Below are 6,836 nucleotides of genomic sequence, written 5' to 3'. Positions count from 1 at the left end.
TCAGTGTCCCCAGCTGTAGGACGATTAGGTTAGAGTAAATATAAATATTCCTGACAGTTCTAAGGGACTAAAAGCTGGGACTCCAACCTTGCCTCTTCCATCTGTGGAAGCTTACTTCTCTAGTTTGTACTGATCACAAAAGGACCTCCTCTGGACTCACTCACAATATGTTAAGAATTAATCATTGTTAACATATTAATTTCTTTCTCTACCCATGTAATCAAATGAAAATACAGACTTTGTGAGTGTGCTCTGAAATTCTCTACTAGCAGACTATAAGCCTCTTTCAGGCTTGTTGAGTTGTGATTGGGCTCCTTCTCTTACCCTAAATCTCATGTCAAAGGTATTGACCTATTCCTAAGGAGAGTACAGGGCAGGGAGGCCTCACTGCACAAGTATTATCTTAATGATTGAAGGGCTCTTTGGGCTAATGGCAAATTAAAAATATTAAAGACCGAAAACATCAACCTTGGAGGCCACAGCGAGAAGGAGCAGGAGGAAGCTGAGCAGCCTGGAGCTAGCAACGATAATACCTTCCTGACTGGGTTTTTCGATGTAGGAAACATTCAAACCTGTGAAGAATTTTTTGTGAGTTTTATTTGAGCCAAAACTGTCAACAATTGCCAGGAAGCAAAATCTCAACAGATTAAGATAATATTTTGGAGAATGGTAGTTTTATACATTACAATTAAAAGAGGAGATGTAAGTGGGTTACATGAAATCCATTGGTGATAGATTATGAAGCAAAGCAGGGAGACCTCTGAGATTGGATAAAAAATAAAATGATAAATACATACTTCTTTTACATAGGTGGGCATAGGATAGTTAACAGTCAACAATGAACTCAATGAGAATGAGGGGGTTTGTGGTCTCCACAGAGTGGAGCCTGTGCTTTAAGTCCGGGAAAAGAAAAATTACTTTGACATACCAATGATATGTTAGCATTGATGCAAAAAGACAGTGCACAGGCTCAGTTTAGGTAAAGACTGACCTTTGTCAGGGAAGATACTAGCCTAGGACATGAGTACACACCATAAACTTTTAGTTAAAAAGTTTTCATTTCAGGCCATCCTTTGTGGTTCCTTTATTTTTTTATTTTATTTTATTTTGACTGTTAACATTTTAAAAAAATAAACCTTTATTGTTCATATTATTACAAAAGTTCCTCATTTTTTTCCCCCTCCACCAGGTTCCTACCCCACCCTCTGCCCTTTCTCCAACCCCCATTGTGTCCTCATCCATAGGTGCACAGTTTATGTTCAGTCTCTTCCCGCACCCCCCACTCCTCTTTTCCCTGAGAATCATCAGTCATCCTTTGTGGTTCTTTTAGGTCTCTTAGCACGTGGCCCCTTTTTATCAACAAATTATTATGAGGGTTAAGAGAAAAGGTGAAAAGAAAGTACACAGTCAACATAGTTTACGAGGATGCTAAATTTCAAAAAGCATGTTGTTGATACTAGACCTCTGACTACATGTAACATAAATACAGGTATACCTGTACTATATTACTATACCTACTAGTATTCATGGACTCTTGAATATTAATTTTAACCATGGAACTTTTTTTTTATTTTCCTCTATTCTTTACATTAGGGAAGTTAACACTCTTTCATGTAGATTCACAGTATTTTAATACTCGCAGCTCACCCTTTTCTGCCTGGAATTAACATTTTAATTATGGTCTTCCTGTGACCTTTTTATCCTCCATATTGATCGACTTCCTTATCCTGGCTTTAACTTTTTCTCTCTTTTTGCTTAGCAGTCTTTCATCAGGAGATATGGAAAGTACACTCAGATATGGTACAGCGGACAAGAAGAACAGAATGCTGGAGCCACAGGCTGGGAGAATATGTTGATAACCAGGGAAGAAGAGAGGGGCTGGAAAGAGGAAGATAGGGAACATGGCCAGAAGCATCAACCATTTGGGTGGTGCCTGCTATGCTAGGCAGAACTGGGACACCAAACAGAGGTGATTAGGGTTGCAAAGTGGCAGCAGGGACCTAAGAATCTGGAGGATTAGGTTGTTGCAGAGAGCAATACTTTTTATCCCTGATGTTTGGACAAGAATAGTTAAAACAAGACTGTATTTAGAAAGTGGTTAAGAGCACGGGGTCTGAAGGATTCAATCTTAAACTCTACTGTCTACTGTGTAACTTAAAAAAGTTCTTGTCTTTTACCATCAACATGAACTTCAATATAAAGATGGAGATAATTATAGGGAACTCATAAGATTAATGAATGAAAAGTATATCTAGTAGTGTATTTATAGTGGACAGTATTATTTTTTTATGGCTATTATTATTTACTTTAATTGAAACAATGCCACCCACTCTGATTAGCTCTCCAATAGGAAAAACCTCCTGAGAAGAAAGCAAATAAATAATGGGGAAAACAAGTCTTTGGTTTGTTTCTCTAATCTTTAAGGCAATCTAGGAGATAATTTTTTAAAATTCTATTACCTCATTTTAATTTAGTAGCATGAAAGAAACAGAGATAAATGACCTTGAAAACTAGTCAGCTCACAAATAAAATTTATTTCAGATTTTTCCCCATGAAAAATATTTATCTTTGTGTTTTAATGAACTAATATAGAATTTATCTTGAATTTTGTTAAGAAATCAATTTTATTCAGAAACTTTAAAGATTAATACAGTCTTTTAAAAAAATATATTTTATCGATTTTTTACAGAGAAGAAGAGAGAGGGATAGAGAGTTAGAAACATCGATGAGACAGAGACGTTAATCAGCTGCCTCTTGCACACCCCCTACTGGGGATGTGCCTGCAACCAAGGTATATGCCCTTGACTGGAATTGAACCTGGGACCTTTGACTCTATCCATTGAGCCAAACTGGTTTTGTCAAAGATTAATAGTCTTAAATCACTAATAAAATGTCTTCTTGTACATTTCAATTGGACTTTTAACTTTATAATAAAGGAGGCAAATTCTGCTTATAAAAAAGTTTTAACATTGAAAAAATTATAAATTCTAATTAGAATAAAGTATAATCCATCTTAAACACTTCAAATATTTTAATAAAGCAATAAAATGTACTTTAATTTACTTGTGGATGAAATTAATAAAATGCCTCCAACTAACGTACTATTTTAAAGAAAAGGTTGCTTTAAAAATATATCAAAAACTAGCCCTAACCAGTTTGGCTCAGTGGATGGAGCATCGGCCTGTAGACTGAAGGGTCGCAGGTTCGATTCTGGTCAAGGGCATGTGCCTTGGTTTCGGGCACATCCCCAATAGGGGGTGTGCAGGGGACAGCAGATCGATGTTTCTCTCTCATCGATGTTTTTAACTCTCTATCCCTCTCCCTTCCTCTCTGTAAAAAATCAATAAAATTTAAAAAAATATAAATCAAAAACTAAAATTATGAAATGACTGTAAGCATTTGTTTTGCTAGAAATATTACACTAACATGACACATGCAACTCATAAGGATTCAATTTCCCTTGTATATTCAAAACATTATATTTTCTGTGTATTTGACCTGATTGCATTTGATGGAACAAATGCCATTCTTAAGAATTGTTCCATTGGATTCTGGGAACTTAACATGCCCCCCTAAATTATTTTGATTTTGATCATTCTTTAAGGCAGGTTTGCTTAATATACAATGTTTAAGAGATTCTGATTCATAAAAGGCAATCTGATACCTAAAATCAAAAGTGAGTTTGGGAATTAGCTTCCTTTGCTGACGAGAGTATGGGAGAGTTATGAATAATCATCTTTATAGAAGTCCAAAAAGGAGCAGTGGGAGGGATGGATACAGTGGCTCACAAATAAGGTCAGCTAACACCAGAATATAATTGGGCAGATGCCTGAAGCCACAAATTCTTTAAGGAGCGGCAAAATAAGGTATTTTTTTCTGGCTGTTCTTACAAAGTTACATAATTGTTGGTAACCTAGGGATTTGCCCACTTGTAATGAGAAAATCTAACAAATTTAAAGATCGTGTCAATTATTCAAAATTCACTACTTTGGATGCTCTTGTGGCAGTCAGTTGCCAACATGGGTCCTAGTGGTTTTCATCTTCTACTAGTATTTATGTCCTTGTGCAGTGTCACCACTCACTGAATTGGGACTGATTGGCATGACCAATAAGAATATGGCACAGTGATGGCTGTGACTCCAGAGGCTAGGTCAGAAAGGATAGCACAGCTTCCCCTTGTTCTCTTGTTTGAGAACTTCCAAAGATTAGCCCAAGAAAGAGCATTTCCAGTTTGGGAGAGGCACATGATTCCCTGGCTACCACTCAGGAAATTTAGTCTTCTTGTTCCTCACATTGATTATCACTTCCATATCACTGGGCCCTAAAGGGTCCTCTTCCCATTTTAACATATACAAATCCTGTCTAATAAAGAGGGAATATGCTAATTGACCCTCACACCATCACAAAGATGGCAGTGCCCACAGCCACAGATGACGGCACCCAGTCCCCTTAGCCCTGCTTGGGCTATAGGTGCCTGGCTGCTCTGTGCACCTGCCTTTGGAGTCTCCCAGTCCCATCACCCTCTAGCCACACAGGGCTGGCTTGAGGTGCAGGTAAGCCTCCGATGGTGGCTGCCCAACTACCCAGGGCTGCCCGAGGCTCAGGTAATCAGGGCCAGCTGAGGCTTGTGCTGCCAGCAGAGGCAGCAGCAGAGGTGTGATGGGGCGTTGCCTTCCCCTGATTGTTGGGTTGTCTCCTGCCCGTGAGGGCTCCCAGACTGTGAGAGGAGGCAGGCCGGGCTGAGGGACACCCCCTCCAGTGCATAAATTTTCACACACCGAGCCTCTAGTATGATATAAAAGCAGAAACACCTCTTTCCTTGGTTAGCCTATCTTACTGAAGACAGACTGAATTTTTACAAAGCTTGTCTTAGATACCGTATTTTTCGGACCATAAGACGCACCAGTTTTTAGAGAAGGGAAATGAAGAAAAAAAGATTCTGAAACAAATAGTGTCCTAAAATATTTTATGTGCATTAAAACCCAACATCACAGTCATAAACACATGTAATCAACCCTGTAAAGTAAACAGCAGCATTTAGAACCATTTTAGAGCCGGGCAAGCACACAGAGACCACACAGAACCGGGCAAGTAAAAAAATTTTTTTTTTAAAGTATATGTGTAGGCTATATTTGGACCAGAAGATGCAGGAACTTTTTCCCCCCACTTCTGGGGGAAAAAAAGTGCGTCTTATGGTCCGAAAAATACGGTAATTAGAGAAATCAAAGGGGAAAATAAACCATCAAGAAGTACAAAAGGCCGAAACCGGTTTGGCTCAGTGGATAGAGCGTAGGTCTGCGGACTGAAAGGTCCCAGGTTCGATTCTGGTCAAGGGCATGTACCTTGGTTGTGGGCACGTCTCCAGTAGGGGGTGTACAGGAGGCAGCTGGTCGATGTTTCTCTCTCATCAATATTTCTAGCTCTCTATCCCTCTCTCTTTCTCTCTGTAAAATATCAATAAAAATATATTTTTTTTAAAAAAGAAGAAGTACAGCCAGCTGGTGTTGCTCAGTTATTTGAGCATCATTCCATGTACCAAGAGGTCACTGGTTCAGTTCCCAGTCAGGGCACATGCCTGTGTTGTGGGCTCAATTCCCAAAAGGGATTGTTCCTTTCATAGATGTTTCTATCTCTCCCTCTCCCTTCCTCTCTCTCTAAAATGAATAAAAACCTTTAAGAAAGCATTCTGCCTAATACACATTATATAATCTCATTGATATTTAATCCCTCTAAATGCATGCAGATGTATATAAATGCAGAGGAAAAAAATATGGAAGCTTAAGTGCTTGCTCATCTATCATTTAAGGTTAGCTGTGAAAGAGTAGAGGTATGGAATAGCTAGGTATGTATGGAGGGTGAAGAGTAGACAGAGTAGAGAAAGATAGGAGACTTGGTTTATAAAAAAATCTATTTTGTATTATTTGAAAATTGATAAGGGTATATTTATGAGCTACTGTATAATTAAAATGGTTAAACACACACACACACACACACACACACACACACACAAAAACCAAAAAAAAAACAAAAACCAACAACAACCCAACAACAAAAAACAAAAACCCAGCTCCTTCTTCTGCCACTTCTTGGGCTTCCGTGTGCTTGTTTGGTGCAGACCTGGTATCTCCTTTGTGAAGCAGCAGCTAAGGAGACTCTTGCTCACCTTGGCCAGCTAAAAGCCCAAGGAAGGAGTCAAGACTGAGAACAATGATCATATTAATTTGAAGGTGGCAGAGCAGAATGGTGCTGGGGTGCAATGTAAGATTAAGAGGCATACACCACTTAGTAAAGTAAGGAAAGCCTATTGTGAACGACAGGGTTTGTCAATGAGGCAGATCAGATTCCAATTTGAGGGGCAGCCAATCAATGAAGCAGACACACCTGCACAGTTGGAAATGGAGGATGAAGATACAACGGATGTGTTCCAGCAGCAGACAGGAAACTAAAAAGGGAACCTGCTACTTCACTCCGGAACTCTGTTCCTTCAGACCAAGAGGACATTCTCAATTAGAAAACTGGAATTTGGTTTCAACATATCTGACTACTGCAGTATAGTTTTCTCTATGCTTTCATTTTCCTCTTCCCCTTTCCTTTATTGAACATAAAGTAACTGATGTATGTGCACAAGCATTTGCACTTTTTAAAACTAAATGGCCAATGGTATGTTTCAATCTACATCAGATGGAGATGGGATGGGAAAAATACTGGTTCTGTGAAAACACCCCCTTTCTCCATTAGTGGCATGCTCATTCAGCTCTTACCTTTACACTATTGGTCCAGTGCGTGAAATCGTGTGCAGTAGGCCACATGCTGCTTCCGTGGGAGCCAGCAGGAGC

The 6,836-nt window shown here is 39.1% G+C and overlaps 1 pseudogene; it reads left to right on the top strand.

Annotated features, from left to right (window-relative positions):
* Positions 1-1,901: 1,901 nt before the first annotated feature.
* LOC118711302 lies at positions 1,902-6,624 on the top strand (annotated as a pseudogene).
* Positions 6,625-6,836: the final 212 nt, after the last annotated feature.

Source organism: Pipistrellus kuhlii, unplaced genomic scaffold, assembly GCF_014108245.1.
Source record: "Pipistrellus kuhlii isolate mPipKuh1 unplaced genomic scaffold, mPipKuh1.p scaffold_m20_p_8, whole genome shotgun sequence".
NCBI classification, from domain to species: Eukaryota; Metazoa; Chordata; class Mammalia; order Chiroptera; family Vespertilionidae; genus Pipistrellus; species Pipistrellus kuhlii.
Note: the sequence above shows the minus strand (reverse complement) of the source record. Positions and strands in the feature narration are given on the sequence as shown.